The sequence below is a fragment of the Mustela erminea genome, chromosome 4, assembly GCF_009829155.1.
Source record: "Mustela erminea isolate mMusErm1 chromosome 4, mMusErm1.Pri, whole genome shotgun sequence".
Lineage (NCBI taxonomy): Eukaryota > Metazoa > Chordata > Mammalia > Carnivora > Mustelidae > Mustela > Mustela erminea.
In genome coordinates, this window is record NC_045617.1 from 13,869,484 (window position 1) to 13,890,435 (window position 20,952).

Below are 20,952 nucleotides of genomic sequence, written 5' to 3' on the forward strand. Positions count from 1 at the left end.
AGAACTACCATACTATCCAGCAATCACTATCTCAAAGAGATTTCTGCACTCCCATGTTGATTGTTCATTGCAGCATTACACACAGTAGCTGAGACATGGAAATAACCTAAGCGTCCATTGATGGATGAATGGATAAAGAAAATGTGGTATATAGATGCAAAGGCATATTATTTGGCAAGAAGAAGAAGAAGAAGAAGGAGGAGGAGGAGGAGGAGGAGGAGGAGGAGGAGGAGGAGAAGAAGAAGGAGAAGAAGAAGAAGAAGGAGGAGAAGGAGAAGGAGAAGGAGAAGGAGAAGAAGAAGAAGAAGAAGAAGAAGGAAGAAGAAGAAGAAGAAGGAAGAAGAAGAAGAAGAAGAAGAAGAAGAAGAAGAAGAAGAAGGAGAAGGAGAAGGAGAAGGAGAAGGAGAAGGAGAAGGAGAAGGAGAAGGAGAAGGAGAAGAAGAAGAAGAAGAAAATCCTGCAAGTTGCAGCAACATGGATTCACCTGGAAGGCATCATCCTAAGTGAAACAAGTCAGGGAAAGACAAATACTGCTTGTATTTGTCCACTTATAGGCAGAATCTTAAAATGTTGAGTTAATAGAAGTAGATGGTAGAATGGTGGTTACCAGGGGCTGGAGGAGAGTGTGGGAGACATGGGGAGATTTTAAAGAGGACAAACTTCCGGGTATAAGATGAATAAACTTAGGGGATCTCCTGTATAGCACGGTGAGTACAGTGAGCAATACTGTAAAAGTGTAGACCTTACATATTCTCCACACATACGCAAAAGGTAACTATATGAGGTGATTGAGGTGTTAAAACTAAGCTTATTGAGGTAGTCCTTTCATAATATATGCATGATCAAATCATAACTGCACCCTTTAAACTCATACAATGTTATGATGCAATTATATCTCAATAAAGTTGGTTGCAAAAGAGACTAAAGAAAAAAAGATCCTACTCCATGTACTGATTTATTTTTAATTTTTCTAAAGTAATATGTATGACCAACATGAGGCTCAAACTCATGACTCTCAGATTAAGAGCTGCATACTCTTCCTACTGAACCAGGAAGGAACCCTTCCATATGTGGATTTAAACTTGGGTTTTTCACTTAATACACAATTTTGAACATCTTCCTAGTTCAATAAATTTAGGGTTCATTATTACTTTTTCATTGTATGAAGGTACCACAGTTTATTCAACCTTCTTGTACATTTAGTTAATTATCATCTTTTTAATCAAAACAATACAAAACAAAATGAATATCCTTCTAAGTAAATATTTGTATTTATCCTGCATAATTTCCTTTAGATAAATGTCTAGAGAAAGATTCCTGAATCAAATGCTGTTATGTATGTGATGTATTATGTTAAGGCATGTATGTGTGTGTATGTGTGTGCGCACATGTGTATACACACATATATGTAAGAATGAAAGAGTAATGACACCACAGTGCCTGGAGTTAGAAAGGCAAGAGTTAGCACCTAAATTTACCAGCTGTGTGACCTTGGGGAAGTTTCTTAACTCCTGTGCTTCAGGTTCCCCATCTATGTTAATGAGAATAAATAACTGCCTGCCACCTAGGCTGTCATGAGAAAATGCATGTGAAGGGACACCTGGGTGGCTCAGTCAGTTGGGCATCTGACTCATGACTTTAGCTCAAGTCATGATCTCAGGGTTGTGGGATTGAGTTCTGTGTCAGGCTCCTTTTTGAACACGTACCCTGCTTAAGATTCTCTTTCTCTCTCCCCCTGCCTCTTCCCATCCCACCCCCACTCTCTTCCACTCTCTCTCAAGGAAGCAAGAAAGAAAGAAAAGGGAAGAAGGAAAGTAAGAAAGAAAGAAAGAGCACATGAAGTGCTCAGCACAGTGCCAGACAATGAGTACTTGTTGAAACATGCGTTAATATGGTTAAAATGTATGTATTCTTGGGTACAAACCACCACAGATACTATAATGCAAGTGCTCTTAGAAGTCATGGAGAAGCCCCTTCACAATTGAGTTACACTAATAAAAGTAACACACAGTGGATGAGCTCAGATATAGACAGATATCACAAGAGAAAAAGTGTCTTCCAGGGAAAAAGTTTGAAGACAGTACTAGATTGCAACCTAATCAATAATATTAATAAGGCTAAAGATTTGGATAACAGAAGAGGGATGGTTGATTTTGAAATAGGAATATTGGGAGGAGGTATGACAGAGGCACAATCCAGGAGAAAAAGTGTTCCCGGACCAACGCGGATGTTGGCTCAGTAACTCCACCCCTTCAGCGGAAGTGGGTGCACCACCATCACTGCTGATTGGCAATAGGAGTGAAAATCATTGAGTTCATGTCCCTTGTTCTATCCCGAGGTTGCTTTAATAACCTTCTAATTATAATTTCCATTCCCATGGAAACTGTGCTGTAGAGAAGAGAATGTACTGACTGAATCTAAGTATTTTAGCCCATGTAATAGTTGAATTTTAGGAATAAATTAATAAATCAGTGTTCTATTTTGTTAAAAAATGTTATGAGAAAATTTATACTTAAAATGTGCATGGAAATATTCTGATAAACTTGAAAGCACTTTATAAATGTTCACTATTATGTTGGCAAAAACTCACCATATTCTGGGAAAAATCTGCATAAAAGGGAAATACCTTCCTGCCTGCCTTCCTTTCATATGTGTTCTGGGAGTGGTGAAGTTGGGGCAGGCACTTAGTGTTGAACAACAGACTAGTGGAGGAAAGTCCTTGCTCCAGGAATAATGACCACAACAGTAGCTATGAAAAATTATAAACCCAGATATGTCCCTCTAGAGCTGAACCCATAGTTTAATGGTCACTTACAACTTAAAAACGAATTGAATTTTAATTTTCTCACAGATGCATTAAAAAGGAATTTATCAAAAAAGAAAAAAAGTGATCATGACTTTTAAAGGAGCTTTCAAGTAGAAACTTGAGGAGCAGAGTAATAGTTACTGAATGAATTTTATTACTGTTCTGGTGTCTGATAATTCTGTATTTTATTTCCCCCCAAAAGAAATCAACATTAATTAGATGTAACTAATTAATAACCAAAATCAGAAATTTTAAGCTATTTAAGAATTATAAATACAGATCATATCTCCCAACTCACCCAACATTTGTTTGGCCAGAATAGAAAATTTCAACATTTAGAAAATTTCAACATTTGGGTTTTTTGTTTTTTGTTTTTAAGATTTATTTATTTATTTTAGAGGGAGAGAAACAGAGAGACAGGGAAGAGGGACAGAGGGAAAGTGAAAGAATCTCAAGCAGACTCCCTCCGTAGCATGGAGATCAACCTTATCACCCCAAGATCATGACCTGAGCCAAAATCAAGAATCAGATGCTTAACCAACTGAGCCACCAAGGTGCCCCCCAAAATTTCAGCATGTGAGTCAAACTCATTAAGAGATCTCAAGGCCTTTATTACAGATGCATTTATCTAAATCATTAACTGTCTTCAAAATCTTTTTGGGAAACATTGTGGGAAGGGGGTAGTGAAGGCCAGTTTGTCCATCCAGGGATTATGACAGGTAAAATATATGAAATAATGAAACAAAGCAAAAAGGATCGGAGTTTAAATCAAGCAAGAAGATTTTCAGAAGAATAAGATTCTGGATCATTAGTAAGAAGAAATTTAAATTTTGTTTGGGAAAAGAATACACAGAGATTCATCAAAATTTGACAAAATTTGTTCAGAATTTAAATGCACTTCTTATATTAACTGAAGTTGTTGCCTTTATCAGTTATACAAAAACTGTAAGATCCAGGTGTAAATTTATATAAATATGAATGTCCTTAAAAGTTTTTAAAACAAATGTAACATGTATTTTAACCATGAAGCAAAAGTCCTGTGATCTTTGCTGTTATGTCCTTATATTACCTTTTTATTCACTTTCACTATCCTGTAAACCATACCACTTAAAAGGAAACCTGAGTTCACCTTCCCCTAAACCTGCTTATATGTCTTTTTCAAGGTCATGGCGTTTGGTGGTAAAAGGTTTACTTCAATCATCACCTTGCAATCATCACCTTGAATCATATATAATGAAATGCTGATAGAAAGTAAGTGTTGGTTGATCATGTAGTTGTCACCTAAAGCTTTTTAGTGAACATAAGAAGTAGAGGGTTTTGTTGATTATTTCTAAAAGAAACCAACTTAGAGAAAGAAAATTTGAGTTCAGGGTCATCTAAGTAAAAGGCCACAGTTTTTTGATTGCCCTAAAAGAAATATCTGTTTCCTAGACATATAGGATCAAGACTTTGGAAAACCAAGTTCAAAATCTAATCCTGGAGTTGGTTAAATAATAATGCAAGATGAATCCCAACTCTCCCTAGTCTCTTAGGTTAATGTTAGGGCATCTATTATGCCTGAAAAATTGGGATGATAAAATGAGAGCAGAAGAGCAGATTCTGATGCAGTTGAGATAATCAAACCCTAAATTTTGTCAAGCCACTCTCGTCACTAGGAGCATCATCTTCTCTCCTGTTTTAGAAAGTTAGTGTGCCCTTACCTGTAGAGGCTGTACAGGTCTCCTGTGAGGTAGATGTCTTGCACAGACTTCTAATTCTCCTCAAGACTTTCTTCCACTACAGCATGGATCTTTGAGTGAAATTCATGAGTGAAATCTCCATTCTTGTGCAAAACTACCAAGCAGCTCTTCTTGTTCTACATTTCTGTATGACTTGACAACCCAGGGGCACCTGGGTGGCTTAGTGGGTTAAGCCTCTGCCTTCGGCTCAGGTCATGATCTCAGGGTCCTGGGATCGAGTCCCACATCAGGCTCTCTGGTCAAAGGGAGCCTGCTTCCCTCTCTCTCTCTCTGCCTGCCTCTCTGTCTACTTGTTATCTCTCTCTGTCAAATAAATAAATAAAATCTTTAAAAAAAAAAAAAAAAAGAACATGGGCATTTTCTCTAGCAATGCTCCAAAGCTCTATCAGACCCAAATACATCTTCATCAATATGAGTCAGCGTATTTAACTCTGTTTGGTCAAGGAATACTACCATGGTTCCAGGTAACACTGGAGATAAGTACAGGTTCACAACAAACTAGGAAGATGAATCTTATATATATAAACAGATATTGAAAAGACTTGACAACCCAGTCTCACCAGACAGCTTAAGAAACCCCATGTGATAAAGACAAAACTAAATAAACAATAGGAAACCACTGTCTCAAAGCTGTCATTAGCAATAAAAATAAAGCATAAACTGAAATAATTTGAAAAAAAAATGATGGAAGAGAGTAGGAAAACAAAAAGAAAGCAGTCAGAGAATAAAATGAGTTTATGGGAGTTAAATATATAATAGCAGAGATGACAAATAGTAAAATATTTTGAAAGATAAAGTAATATTCTACAAAATATATAAAAAGGCAGATATATTAATGGGAACAAAAGGATACAACCAGAGGATTAGCTCTGGAAGACGAACTTCATAAAATAGGAAATTAGAAAGAGAATATAAAAAAAAACAAAAGGGAGAAATTGTCAAAAATAGTTCAAGAAAAATTTCCAGACCTGAATGACCTGTTTCCATATTGAAAATGTCCACAGAGATGCCTTATAAAAATAAATGAAACAAAACCACGGAAGTATATCATGATGGTATTTTAGAACACTTAGAAGAAATTATAATTACTAATAGGAAAAAAAAACCAGTTTAAAATGATGAGATAAAATGAAATTGATTTCTCATAGAAATACGTGAAGCAAGGCAACAGTGAATCAGGTCCATTCATCCTTTATATGGAAGCTACTGGAAGATGGGTTCCACTAGAACAAGAGGACATCCAGAGGGTAAGAAAAAGAAACGTGAAATACAAAAGAGACATTCAGGGAGTCCCCAGGATTATGGTCCAAAAGCTCTTAGGATGTTGACCTGGGCAGCAGACCCAGAAGGAAAGCAGATCTTATGGGATTAGGTCAGGAGGCTTCAGGAAAGTTTCCTCCAAAAGATAAAATTAACAGAATATGTCTAAGTGTTTCAACTTAATGACACAAGAGCTACACAAATAGGGGACACATGAGAGTTGAATTAATTACAAGTACACAGAAAACCACGCAACCAAATAGTAGAAGATTCCAGGGAGAAAAAAATTCAAGTCACCGTAGTATACTTCATGGCTTGGTACTAAAGAGCTAACCAGTCACAACGGTGATATAGAAAATTGGGAAAATGGAAAAATAAGAAGCAGCCCGCAGGTACTTATAGAGAAAAAGAAGTCAGTACTCTGCTTTCATAGTGCCAAATTCATAAATCATTCCTAAAACAGCAAATTTAGGATTGGCTGGTCTCTATAGATTACAGAGACAAAAACCAGAAAATTGAAATTGTTGCCTGGAAGGTGAGATGGAGGTGAAGGGGTAAGGGAGTTGTTTTCTTGGTAAGCCATGTGGAACTATTTGACTCTTTAAAATATGTGCTTGAATAATTTTGAGGGCTCTTTGACTCAGTATGTGCATGTATGGATTTAAGAAAAGTTTAAAAAACCAAAACCACAATTTATTCACAAATGATTAAACACTTCTGATCCTGCATAAGTGAAGTCTTAGGAGATTAAGCACAAACCAAGATAAATGAGTGGATAATTGTAATCAAATATATTATGGTTCATGTAATTTAATCTAAATGTTACTCATCTTAAATTCAGTAGAGGGAATCAATAATAACACACAGATGACACTAAAAAAAGGAAGAACTTGTTTTTTAAGTCATTCATCTATTTTTTTTTTTTGTTAAATATTGCAGGGAATAGTTTTTTCAGGTATTATCATTTCTTGTAGTCTGATGGTGGGGGGGCTTTCCCATAAATCTTGACACTCAGGACAATTTATCTTTGATTCTCCAGGTCAGAGTTGGATATCCCTAATAGCCCAATATAGATGTGTGAATTTCACCATATTTTTATAGATTATTCTTTCTTCTCAGTCAGTGGTGTTTGTGACCAGTCATTGTAGCTTTTCTTTTCTCATTCCTATAAATGTTGGCCAGGTTGAAAGTCTAACATCAAAACGTAATGAGTGTAATTGATTGTTGGAAAGAAAAACCATCTGAAAATGGTTATTCCCTCCCACCCCGAACCAATGTATAGGTTCTGGCAAAAATATTCCTTCTGTTATTTTTAAGACCTCCCAGGACTGAATAGTTCCCTCATTGAACAAGCAATGGAGAATGAATACATCCAGGTCACAGTCAACCTGGTCCTCAAAGACCTCTTAGTTTATTTGATTAACTTCAGCCAAAAGACAAATTATATAGTTATGTGACATCTGAAAGTGACTTTGATAAAACTGGGTACATGGTGACCTAGAAACCTTTAGACATTGTTGGATAGGAGTAAGTATAATAATGTAAAGCCCTTTTCTCTCTGTGGCCAATATTCACTGGATCAAAATAACTATTACATATCCTGTGTGCTTCTATCTGTCCTGGCTCTTTTCATTTAATCAGATGCCCCTGTGGAAATTCCATTTTTTCCTCTTCAGCTTTGTTTCCTAGAGAGAACTTTTTTGGCCATGCTGTCTTGCATATATTCTGTCCTTCTGTTTGGACAAACTTTGGAGCTATGACTACTCAAGTTTCCCACAAGAGTGACTTGTAAATTTGATGTTTATTAACTCAGCTGAATTAGGATTTATCGTTTTCTTTTCTGAGATGTCTTAACATAATACACAGGAAAGTCTTAAACAAGTTTATCCACTCCAAAAGTTGGTTTCTTAATAAGCAATATATTGAAGGAATCCTTTTACTTAGTTCTTCCTTCCTTTGTTCACCATTATTTCTTACTGCATATATTTTTTAGATGGTATAAAGATAGAGAGTGGAGTTTCTTCTTCCCACAACTGCAGTGTCCTTTCCTCCTTTATGAAGCTGGAAATCCTTTCACAGTTATATTTACTGTTTCCAGGAATCCTGGTAATAATAATTTCCATTGCATTATCTAATGTCTAATTAGTCCATTCATGGAGGTAAAATCCCAAGCTCCTTTCTCAATGGACTTAGAGTCTAGACCGATACTTCCCAAACAGAACAATTCACTTAATAAAGAAGTATCTAAGAATAAAGAAAAGTTTCTTATATCATAGGTTTGTCGATTGTTTCTTTGACTAATTTTGTCTGTTTCTGTTGGATATAGTTTTAACAGTGATTTGGGAGTTTTTGTTGGAGAAATGAATACTGTGGGCTATTTGAAGTGTGATGGCAAATTGCTTTTCTGGTTTTCTAAACTTGGTCAGAGCGAACAAATCAAGAATAAGAGAATAAGTTGAACATATTCAGGCTTTTTTGCTAGCCAGAATTAAATGTTTGTAAAATATTCAGAATAATGAAAGAATTTGTTCCACGTTCACATGAATAATTTGGTCTGATGATGACAATGCAGTGATTTTCTTGATTTAGTCTGATTGCCTGGGCATTAGTTTTTGTTTTTGTTTTAGGATTTATTTATGTGTTTTAGATGAGGTCAGAGGGGCAGAAGGAGAGAGAATCCTGAAGCAGACCCCCTGCTGAGCATGGAGCCCTATATAATTATATCTCAGTACCCTCAGATCATGACCTGAGCTGAAGTCAAGTGTCCACAGCCCAACCGCCTGAGCCACCCAAGTGCACTCTGTCCTTTAGCTTTTTAACAAAAAAGACACTGAAATTTCACTTGTCATTGTACTTGATGTAAACAACTCATGCAGAAGTTACTAGCTGCCTGTCTCATGAATACTGACACCACATATATACAACATGTCTTAAGCAAGGATGAGCTCAGAGAAAATATAATTTATATTCCACTGAGTGAAGTAATCTTTTGAATTTTACTCTATAGTCTCCAAGGTTCTATGAAGCCTTTCATTTATTTTTTCTACTAACATAACAAAAACTTAGGGCAATTTAGAATGTACGTGTCAAATCAATCCCAGCACAATGTTATATTAACTTTAATGATGTTAGTGGAGAGTACATCTTGTTATCATGAGGGTTCTAAGAAGTCTAAGGGAGAGGCAACACAGGAACCCAAAGCCTTGAAGAAACTTCTCAATGACATTTTCATCAGGCATAGGACCATTCCCCTATCTGAACACTGACAAAAAACACTCATAAAATTCTTCATACTTTATTCAGCAAATGATCCATTAGAAGAATTTTCTAAATTTAGCATTTCTTTAACTTCAACTTCATCATTAATGGGGGTTTTGCAAAAAAAAAAAAAAAAAAAAAAAGCCTTTGTATCTAAAGGTAAGTCACAAATTTAATATACTACCATAGGATGACCAGATCAGGTGGAGGCCAGCAACATGGGCAGGGAAAGGATTCACCAAGACAGAACAAAGGAGATGGAAATTTATTGACTACATTGCAAGGGAGCAGTAGACAGGGAAGCAAAGGAAAGGAGAGACTGTCTGCCAGAAGGCACTGATGGGGTAGGGAGGGTGGCAGGGGACTGTTGTTAAGTGAGGGAGGCAAGGAGGTATGAGAACATATGGACTTTTCCTTTTTTGGTACCTGTGCATGCTGGTAAGTGGTGCATTGGTCAGCTAGGGTTTATGGATATTTGGAGGTGGTTGCCTAATGAGCTTGTTTGCATTCAGGCCCGGTGGTCACTGTGGGCCTTTTTGCTTTCCAGGCTTATATTGCTCATGCCTGTTGCCTAAAAGTGGCCTCTACACCTACCCTACCCAACTCCTATACCAGTACCAGTAAACTGGTAAGTCCAGCACAACTATCATCCTCCAGGATTTAGGAGTCCTCATTTGCTACTGACATGGATCCTGAATTTGTCATTCTACAAACTAAATGTAACAAGATTGGCCTAGAGATGTTAAAAAACAAGATGCAGCTGAGTAAATTTAAAGATCTAATTGGCTTTATTCAATGATTCATGAGCTGGGTAACAACATCGCATTCTAGCAAATAGGACGGAGCTCCCAGGGAGTTGTACAAATGAAAGGTCTTTATAGGCGGATGGAAAAATGGGATGAAGAGGTTATTAGGGAAAAAAAAAAAAGAGACAGGATAGTTTCAGGCAGAGTCACCTTCCCTTAGGGAGAAGGACAGGAGGAATCATCCTGCCCATTACTTCACTAAGGGCTGATCAGGAAATTCAAGACTGATTGGTTTAAAATTCCACTCCTAGCAGAGGCTGAAATTGCAATTAGATTAGGCATAAGTCTTTGTAGCGCTTAGTACGAGTGACTCCATTTGGGGCCTGTTTCTTTTTAACAGATGCCTCCCATAAGGCTCAGGGGAGAGAGCTCCCTCCACACGGGGAGGTCGTTCTGACATTTACAAAGACCTCACAAAAGTGATACTGGAGTAGGGACTTGAGGGTTACTATTTATATACAGGGAAAATGATAGAAAATTTCTGAACTGGCCCTTTAAAGTATTTGATGTGGGGAACAAAGGCAAAAGAAAAAAATTAAATTTCCTTACTACTTACAGCTCATTGACAAGTCCTTGAAATAGGCAGAGTGACCTTCCTCTGGGAGCTCCGCTGTCTCATCGTTGACACTTTGCTAAGGGCAAAAGACAATCTTGGCTTAACATTGTCCTGACCCCACCCCAGGAACCTGGGAGTCTACTTTAAACATACAGAAATTCCTTTGGAAACTGGCTTTATCTCTACCCCGCCTCAAGATATAAGTGGACAATCATCCACCAAACATCTCGTCCACTGATACACATCTGAAGGGTCTTATGACTGAGGTTTTACTTAACAGTAATAAAAGACCTTTTCCTAAAAATAGCTAACCCCCTCAGGGTCCTGGAAACCTTGTTTCTAAAATACCTTGGAGGGTTGTGTTGTCTCTAACCCCCTCCCAACCTGAAGGTATAGAATCATTCACCAATCACAATCCCACTGCAGCTCTTTCTGCCCATAGGTCCTGTCTCTGTGCTTTAATAAAACCACCTTTTTGCACCAACGATGACTAGAGATTTCTTTCTTGACCATTTGCTCCAAACCCCAACATTTCCACATCTGTATTCATCTTATTTCTTATATCAGTTACTGTATCAATAACTTGGAAAAACTTCTAGGCTGCTCCTCTTATTTATGAAAATAATATTGTTACTTGATATGGGATAAAATATACTTCAGTAGCAGATGCATTTTCCTCAATTTCTTTTTCAGAAACATCATCTTCATTAACCTAAAGCCCAACTATTTTCCCAACTTCAACATGATTCAAATTAATTCAATCATTTTTCATGGAGAGTCAGGAAATCCCAGTCTTTGCAGGCTAGTGTAATGGACAAATGAGATCTAGGAAAGGACATCTCTAATTAATGATGGAGACCAAAGAAGTAATTATGAAACGGCCATCTTAAAGTATTTGTCTGTGTAGGAGTGCAATATATCATATGAAGCTTCATTTTGAGTGGCAATGGTACAATAGATTTTGGAAACTGAATTTTTTTTATACAAGCATTTTCAAATAAGTCATTCTCTTGATCTTGGTGAGCTGCATAGAGTTTTAAATCATATGTTTACTCTAGTTGCTAAAGGCAGGAATGTTTTACCTGAGTTGATCAAGTATCTGGATCTATAGGTAGTTTCACTGCTGAAGTGTGAGCAAGAAGGAGTGAAGGCTTTGAAAACCAGGGTGCACAGCTGCCTCAGTCCAGTTTCCTTACCGGGATGATTCATGCACTTTCACTATTCCAAAGGTCACTGAAGGTTGTGTTTGTGCCAATTTAGGGAGGCCAGGAGCTCAGAAGCGAGCTGGAGGCAAGGTTCTCTCATCATCATGTGTTAATCAAAGGATCCACTAAGCCTTAAACTTGAAACCGCCCATTCTCCCCAGAGGATTTCTTCAAGGGACAAAAACAAACAAACAAACAAACAAACAAAAACAGTAGTTGGGGAACTAAAACTTGAAGCAATGTTGGCAGCTTGAAAAAAACTCATGCAGGTGACTTCAGCAGAGACCAAAGATGAGTATGCTGTTCATTAAAAATGTGTTTGTTTGTTTGTTTGTTTCTGATATGAAGTATTAACACTCAACTGATTTTTACTTGAAGAAAGAGGATCTAATGAAAGACGAACATTTGGAATATTTCAGATGGTAAAGAAAGAAACCCACAGTACAGACATTGATAAATGAGAACAAATAAGCCCAAATTGGCCTCATCTGTCCCCACTGACAACAAACTCAGGCTTAATTACTGTTTCATCCTATTCCAGGAATTGTAGCCTTTTAAGAGTCAATCTGAATTTTCTGATCAGCACTGCTCAGGTCATCTTCATGGTAAATCTCTGCCTTTCCTTCCTGGACAAAAGATGTCCTGGCCTGAAACCATCCTTTCTTTTGTTTTGCTAATCAATTCTTGCTCCAACCTTCTTCCAATAAAAACCTTCCATTTCCTAGGACTCCTTGGAGAGTCTCTCTATTTTCTAGATGGAATGGTGCTGATCCACAAGTTGCTTAAGAGAGCCAATTAGATCTTCAAATGTACTTGGTTGAAATTCCTTTTCCTAACAACATGCTAAAACAAAAATTTTCCTCTGGTTTATGGTTTCCATCAGTAAATAAAAATTAACCCCTGATATGGAAAACAAACACAGAGGAAAAATTATTAAATTTTCTTACTACCTACAGCCCATTGACAAGCCCTGGAAGCAGACAGAGTGACATTCCTCTAGAAACTCAACTGCTTTGATGCTGACACTTCGCTAGGGAAAAAGGTAATCCTAGCCTGACCACCACCCCGCCCCACCCCACCCCCGCAATCCTGGCATGTCCATTTGCCTTAATTTTTCTGTTACTTGCACTCTTTTAATGATCTTTTGATGTCTGTATACAGACACACACTTCTCCTTAATTACAAGAGTGGCTTGTCAGGGCCCTGATTCTCAGTCCCAGGAGATGTCACTCTCGTGAATACATCAGATTGTTGATGCCTGAGTGGCGTGTGTGTGGGCGCACGTGTGTGTGTGTGTGTGTGTGTATGTGTGTATGCATGTGTGTGTGTGATGTGGTGTTGTAACACCACCCACATTTGGAGACATTTTCCCTCTTTCTTCTACCCTCCATGTTACTGATACAATGTCTCTTTTTTGATGTTAAGTTAAAATTTCCTCTGCTATTTCTTAATTCTTTTAACATCTGAGGACATTATTCTCTTCTTGGCTGTTACTTTGGAATGCTGCCTTTCCAGGGTCTCTTTGCCATTTTTGGAAGGTCTTTCTCTTCTATACAATATTTCTACACAAGAAAGGAATTAGAAGCATCTTTGTCAATTACTGTTCTCAATTTTAATATTGACAAATAAAAATAAAGCAAAACTAAAAAGTCGTCTTTTACTGACCACACTAGCATGAAGCGAGGTTCTAAATTGCTTCTAGAATACCTTGGAAAGGTTTTCCTCAGTAAACCACAGTTCACCTTGTGTTGCAGTGGTAAGGTACAGCTCCTAAACCAAAATTTGGCCCCAGGAACAACTTGATCACTCTTATCTTGTGTTTTAAAATAAACTTTAAATTCTTTATTTTCTCCATATTTCCTAGTTTCTCCTTTTTATCTATTTCTGTATGTGTGTGTTTAGTCTTCAAAATGTACTTCAAGGATTCTCATTTGTCAAAGTTCCAATTTTACATATTCATTTACCCATTGTTAGGAGTCTTTTCTAATTCTTCTCCCAACATAAGGCATGTTGAATACTTACATCTTCTTCACCGAGCCAAAAACATACCTAAGGTTGAAAAGATACTGAACCTCATTTTGTCTCTAACGCTTATCACTGTCTGGGAGATGAATGCATAACTGAATGAATTGTGTTTCTTAGACTCTTTTTTCACTTGATTTATATCCCAACTTCTGTGTCAGATTTTTTAAGCATATTTTAATAATCTCCTCTCTTACTTTTCCTGTTCTTGAAAGTATTGTTATGTGTTATATATAAATATATAATTATATGCTAGTATTATAAATATATATTATGTTATAATGTATGATAATATTTTATTTTTTTATATATATACATACACACACACACACACATTATATATAGGCAAAAGAAAATTCAGAAAACTTTACTAGATATGCATATTTTACTGAGTGAGGGGAAAAAAAAAATCACACAGGGAGTCTTCACACCCAGGCTGGTGTGAAGTTCAGAGACATGATGTCAGGGGATGGCTTTTGAAGTGAAAATGGACACATTGTTTCACCTTTACAGTGAGTGGTAATTACAATGTCAATTTCCAGATGGCAAGGGAGTGGTTTAAAGTGATTATCTTATGCCAATTTAGGATGATGACTTGTTTCATTTATGAGTAGTAGAGGCATTCACAAGAAATAATCCAAGTTGAGTTTAGCTGACATTCTTGAAATAAGCTAGATTTAATTTTATGTGGCTTAAATGGTTTTGTCTGCTTAGATTTTCAACTCTGGTTTCCATTTTATATATATATATATATATATATATATATAAAACTTCATTAATTCCATCTTCATAAGTTCTACCTACATTAATCAAGTCTCATAGTTGATGCTGTTCTTTTTTAAAAAAAAAAATATTTATTTGAGATAAAGAGAGCATGTGAGCAGGGAGAGAGGCAGAGGGAGAGCCAGAGACTCTCAAGCAGACTCTGCATTGAGCAGGGAGCCTGACAAGGGGCTCAATCCCACAGCCATGAGGTCATGACTTGAGCTGAAATCAAGAGTTAGCAGCTCAATGGACTGAGCCACCCAGGAACCTCTGATACTGTTCTTAAGATTGGAGCCATGGTGGACCAGTAGCATAAGGGACATGTGGTCAGAGGCAACCTTGGCTTACTTATACTTCTTTCCTCAGCAGCATGTTACATCTGGTCATGTTCCTTCCACTTTTCACCTAAATGTCTTTAGATATGCTTTCAATGTTTCTGGAAGCCACTAACTAGAGTCTTGAAAAGAAACTAATGGCATTAGCAAAAGTCTTAAGGAAATACTTAAATGTAATAAATATTCTTTCCTTTAGTGTATCTCACTATTTCTTCTAAGTTTATGAAATATATTTTTTGGCCTGGTTTGAATTTATCTGGCGTCTCATATCCTCTGTTATTATTTCCACATGTTTTAAGCCTCTTTATATCCTAAAAATAAATTTAGAAAGTTATCTCATTGCTACTTCAGCCTCATTCTGTTAGTCATTTCACCTTTCTCTCAAGAGTCATGGAGAATGTGTGTCAAAGCTTGGCCTAGGAGAAACAAATCACAATGACAACTGCACTTCCAGAGTATTACCAAAAAAGACAAAAAACAAAACAGGGAAGAAAGAAAAAAATAAAGAAAAAGCATAAAATGCTGAAAACTGCCAAATAGAGAAGTGAAGTCAGCAGCTATATGTACATCTTGGATTTGCCACTATTTGTATCAACTTATATCAACTTGAGTAAGTTACTAAGCAGATGAACCTAAGATTTCTCATCTTTCATTACGACAATAAAAACTACTTTTTTTCTCCTTATGAAACAACCTCGTAAAATTTCTTGCACTATACTTGGCACGTCCAAGGTGCTTCAGTACAATTCAACACATGCTGTTTGGTCAGGCATGGTGCCGACCCTGGCAGGATAGAGGTGCAAAGACAGGTTTCTGCACTCAGCAAGTTCACCATCTTGTTGGGTTCCCAACACATCCTGGTCACCTCTTTCTTTCAAACCATCACTTTGAAAAATGCCCTCCCAGTGGATCACAAGAAATGCCCATCAGTGATGTTCTCCAAATCTCATATTTGAAAGAGTCTTGATGTGAGGTTACTGGATGAAAGTCTATGGTTTGGAGAACAATCTATTAATAGAACTGCAAGCACAGATGGCCCAGAGTTCTTTTCAGGGACAGCGTTCTGAACAACATCCATGGCAGCTGGTTTCTGTGACACAGTCTTTACCAGTAGAAGAAGGAATCAGGTGGCCTGGCTCCATTTCAACTGGGTGGCACCTCATGGAACTGGACACTATTTAGCATAAATTTACTGATTTTTGAAACAGATTGTCTTGTGATTTTACTGCTCCTTTCCTTACGAAGAGAGGTTTATCTGCTATGAAGCTTTGCATGGCTACCTCCTTTCTAGCTCATCCTTCGCTTCTGGGTGATTTATCAATGCCATTTGTGTCTCAGGTAGAGATAAAAATTAAAACTAAAATTAAAGGTAAAATTCACTTAAAAAATAGCATGTGGTGTGGAACCGTGAAACAAACAAATATTCTAATGCCAGTGCCATTTAATTTAACACCATTCTCAACACTGTTCTTTGTCAATTGTCACTCTATGAAAGAAATCTCGAACAGGGAGAAGGCTCAGTGATACCTGAAAATGATCTTTGTTGAGATGGAGCAAGAGAATAGACAAAAGGGAATTTTTAAAAAATTGTTTTAAGTATTAATGTCCCAAAGAACTATCATAAATGTTGTTACACAACAAACTTGGATGACTTTCTGTGCTGGAAATCTCTTATTGGCTGCAAAACCCACAGAACTTTCAAGAACACATTTTCTCCACCATGAACTCACTGTGTTGGCCAACCAATCCACGAATTCTTTCCTTCTCAGCATCGACCCCTAGGGTCCAAGGATAGCTCAGCCATGACCTTTGTTTGGTGGGGGTAGCTGTGATGGTTGTGGTGAAAGAAGAAAAGCTTGAGGAGTCTTTGTTTAGTCCTCCTCCAACCTGAATAATAGCAGAATGACCTAGAAGAACTGCTATTAAAAGGCATAGTTCTGGGATCCATGCCAAGAGATTCTGATTTTCACAGGTTCAGTGTGGGGCTCAGGAGCCCATATCATAAAACACTTTAAGTGTTTTTGGTCATGAACCCAGAATTTAAAGCTTACTAAAGGAAATGCTCTTCTGGTTGTGCTTTTAGTAATTCGGCCTTGGTCTTTCTTACCTTGTCCCCCATTTCCAGGAACTAAATCCTGCCTATGCGTTCCCATGCCCAAGTCTGTGGGCTCTACTTGGTGTTTTCCAGTTGACTTTCTCCCCATATGCTCACCTACCATACGGTCCTAAATTCTAAATCCCAAATAACTTGGGCCATATAAAAGGGAACAGAATGCCTTGTTGCAGGCCTGTCTGGACTTGCGTCTTGTCTTCTCCTGGGTTTCCTGACCCTGTGCTGTGCTCTGTTTGTCCGCCTGCCATAGAGGATGATCCTAACTTCAGCAACTCCTTGACACTACCACCTGCTGCCTGACATCAAGTTCCTGCATCGGGATTCTCAGATTTAGACACTCATGTACATCAGCTGCTATGTATGTTAAATAGATTTTTGCACTCTTTTGCTTGCTAATAAATCAGAAACCCTGGGAATTGATCTTAAGAATCTAGATTTTTAGAAGCATCCAGATAATTCTGATGGACATACAGCTGAATCGCACATTAAGAAAAAGAACCTACGGAGATGCCCACGTGGCTCAATCGGTTAAGCATATCAGATGCCTTTGGCTGAGGTCATGGTTCCAGGGTCCTGGGATGGAGATCTGTGTCCAGCTCCTTGTTCAGCAGGGAGTCTGCTTCTCCCCCTGCCTGCTGCTCCCCCCACTTGTGCTCTCTCTCTCTCTCTTTCTGACAAATAAATAAAATCTTTAAAGAAAAAAAAAAAAAAAGAACCTACAGCTAGGTTCATTTCCCTAAGTTTTGGTTCCTATTTAGTGGGTAGATCTTATTCAAGTCTTAACTCATTTAGGTCTACTCCATCCTGCTGCTGTGAACATGCCAGCCACTTGGCTGTATGATGAAACACACAGCATCGAATTAAATCCAAATGTCACCTCTTCCTGTCCTTCTCTGAACTTTCAGTGCTCTCTATTTGTTTCCCTTTTTTGTTAGTCACCACATCCCATCTTGTTTTATACATATATATCCATCTTAAGAAGCTGTGATATCCGCCACTGCAGCCTCTCGATCTGGGTTGTCTCTCTTTCCAGTACTCGGCACAGGGACACAGGGCCTGGCACCCAGCAGGTGATCAAAAAGCTTATTGGATGAAAGCAAGAGAGTGCTAGACTTGGAACTGGAGGTATGAAGGACTTATGTGATTTCCAGAGGTTTATTCTCTTTTTAGAAGGCTGTCATTTGAAGGTATTTTAAGACTTTATTTGAAAATGCCAGTAAAAAGGAATATCTTGCCAAAAAGAATGATTGCTTGTAATGGCCAAAGAAGGAATATTGAGGGGCATTTGGGTGGCTCAGTGGGTTAAAGCCTCTGCCTTCAGCTTGGGTCATGATCCCAGGGTCCTGGGATGGAGCCCCACGTCGGGTTCTCTGCTCAGCAGGGAGCCTGCTTCCTCCTCTCTCTTGCTCTGCCTGCCTCTCTGCCTACTTGTGATCTCTATCTGTCAATAAATAAATAAAATCTTTAAAAAAAAAAAAAAGAAGGAATATTGAAGGAAGGACTATAACAATGACCACACTGTCTTTCCATCTAGTCACAGGTTTGGCAAGGAGATTGCCGATGGGTGGGATGTGGGAATTATTCAGTAAATATGAGTTAGATGGCAACCAAACTGGGTTCTTAAAGAAAGGGTGTGCAATACCTTAGTTTCTAGAGTAGTTGCCTGTTTTTAGGTCAAAACAAATGAAGTCAGCTAGCTTTAAAATTTGACTCATCAGAAAGATTTTTTTCAGAATTTCTGAAACACTTTCTTTAAAAAGAGTCCCCAATGCTGGACAGTATTGTTCCATGTCAACACAAAGAGACCTAAGTTTCTTCAGTGTGCCCAATAAAACTAAGAAACTAAAGACCAATTCACCTGATCATTTATCCTACAATGCAGTTGATAACCAGGTTTGGACTCTCAGTTTTATGCACTTCTTTTTCTTTCCATCAAGGGAATGGACTGAAGGAAATGTTTGTCTTAATTCTTCATGTATTTCTCTTTCTCCTAGCAACCACAAGAACAAGAACACTGCAAAATAAGGTGGGAAAAACTGAAGCCAACGGCAACTATTTCCCAGGAAATTAGCCAGCATCAGAAAATTCCTGGTTAATATTATAAGAAGCCGTCACACATTCACCAGCAGAAGCAGTGGAAGTGGAAGCTAACACCAGCAAGACCCAGTGGAAGAGTTTATTAAAAGAAAAAAAGCATTTGTGTACAATGTTCTGGATATTAAGTATATAGGTAAGCTTTCTTTCTTTCTTTCTTTTTTTATTAAGATTTTACTTATTTATTTGAGAGAGGGAGAGAACAGGAGCCATGGGGCTAGAACCCAGAACCCTGAGGTCATGATCTGACCCAAAGGCAGATGCTTAACCTACTGAGCCACCCACGCATCCCCTCCAGGTAAGCTTTCAACATGATGAACTCAGTCAGGGCACTTACCCAGTCTTTCAGGCATTGTTTCAATCCCCTTTCCTCTACTAGTCAGGATCCAGGCAAGAAAGAAAAACCACACCAGTTAATATAACAGGGTTTAATTTGAAGAATTGTCCATTAGGGAACTGAACATTTAAATAGATAGGACTAGTGATTCACAAAGAGGGTAACTGCAGGACCTAGGTTCACCCCTATGGATGGGATAAAAGAGAAAACACCGGGATTATTAAATTTAGAAGTTAACAGTAGAGATTGTGGAGTCAAGACCAGGACCTGTGAGGAAGAGGGCTCTCTTGCTATAATTACTAGCATCGAAACTTATGAGAGCACCCACAGAATGTGTGAGGCCTGAAGGTTACAACATGAATGAATGAAAATCTCTGCTCTTGAGATGCTCACTGGCTAATGCGGAAGGTACTAATGTATGTGAAGGCAATTTACAAACTACAAAGTATGGCAAAAAACTAAATTTCTATTGTGGTTATTATATTTCATATGTATATCTATCATGATCATTCAAATAAGATATTCTGGGGCAGCCTGGATTACATATCTTCCGTCCCATTTCTAAAACCACATGTTAAATGTAGGACTTGATTTTTGGTTTGAAATATACAATAATCAACTATAATCCTACATATGCCAATTAGCTTCTAAAGCTACCTGATGAGGACCTAGACTTATCAAAACTAACACCAACATTTCACAATCCCCACATTGCTGGTATTCAAGATCTGTTTATTCTAGTCTAACTTTCCTTAGTTGAGTTCAGATGGTTCTAGTGACTACCTTAGCTTCTTGGAGGCTGGACCAAGTTGGGAGGAGAGGGAGAGTGTTGCTTTATCAAACCTTTTGAGATATTTTAGGCACACTGAGCAAGGACTGAGTCATCAAATACAGGGTAGAAAGTATACAGTTCTACTGTTGGTGATTCTATATTTTATTTCATGGGCAAGGCATGGTTTATTACAAAAACTTTAGAGTCAGAAAGGAGTTCATTAAGAGTCCACAAGTTACATATACTTACAGAGAGAACATAATTGCATATTCATCTTTCTCAGCTCTACTTGTACACAGGTGGCAAAATCATCATTTGTGTTTCAGTTGATTATGAAAGAACATGAAGTCTGAGTTTGAAATAATGGGCACAGAGAATCCTTCCTCTTGATTTAAGATAACAGTCTTTTGCTTCACCATTTCATTCTATAAATGAAACAATTCCCATAAATGTTACATAAATACTCTGCATTTTGTCAACCAAGAAATAGTCTGCAAATATCTGCAGCCAGGATCTCTCCCTGTAATTAGCTTCTCATTATACAGCTCACCCTTCAATCCACTCAAACCGTCCTTTACATAATTGCATAATATTTCATTATTAGCAGAATGTGCCATGGCGCTCTCACCATTTAACAAAAGCTGGATCCTTGATCCAGACCTTTTAAAATAAAGCACATCGCCCGGCACATAGCACTTACAAAGTTTGGGTTGATGTACCGACTCATGTTCTCGTTAAACACACATGTGACATCTTATCTCACAGTGATGTATTACTCAACAATACGTCTCAGACATAGTACCTCTCTGGATTTCTCATTCTTACATTTAAAACTATAAATAAATGACAAGGAAATTACTTGTGAAACTTAATGGTATGACTCA

At 37.8% G+C, this 20,952-nt stretch overlaps 1 long non-coding RNA gene across 5 annotated transcripts in view; it reads left to right on the top strand.

The window, feature by feature from the left end:
• Window positions 1–20,952, top strand: part of LOC116587708 — a 51,604-nt gene that overhangs the window by 2,250 nt on the left and 28,402 nt on the right. For 3 of the 5 annotated variants that reach the window (XR_004284594.1, XR_004284596.1, XR_004284592.1), the window contains exons 2-4: window positions 3,970–4,057; window positions 9,611–9,691; window positions 18,860–19,095. This is a non-coding gene — a long non-coding RNA (uncharacterized LOC116587708). Of the gene's footprint in view, window positions 1–3,219; window positions 3,383–3,969; window positions 4,058–9,610; window positions 9,692–18,859; window positions 19,096–20,952 lie in introns of those variants that run through there. The other 2 variants (XR_004284595.1, XR_004284593.1) reach the window with 2 other exon arrangements.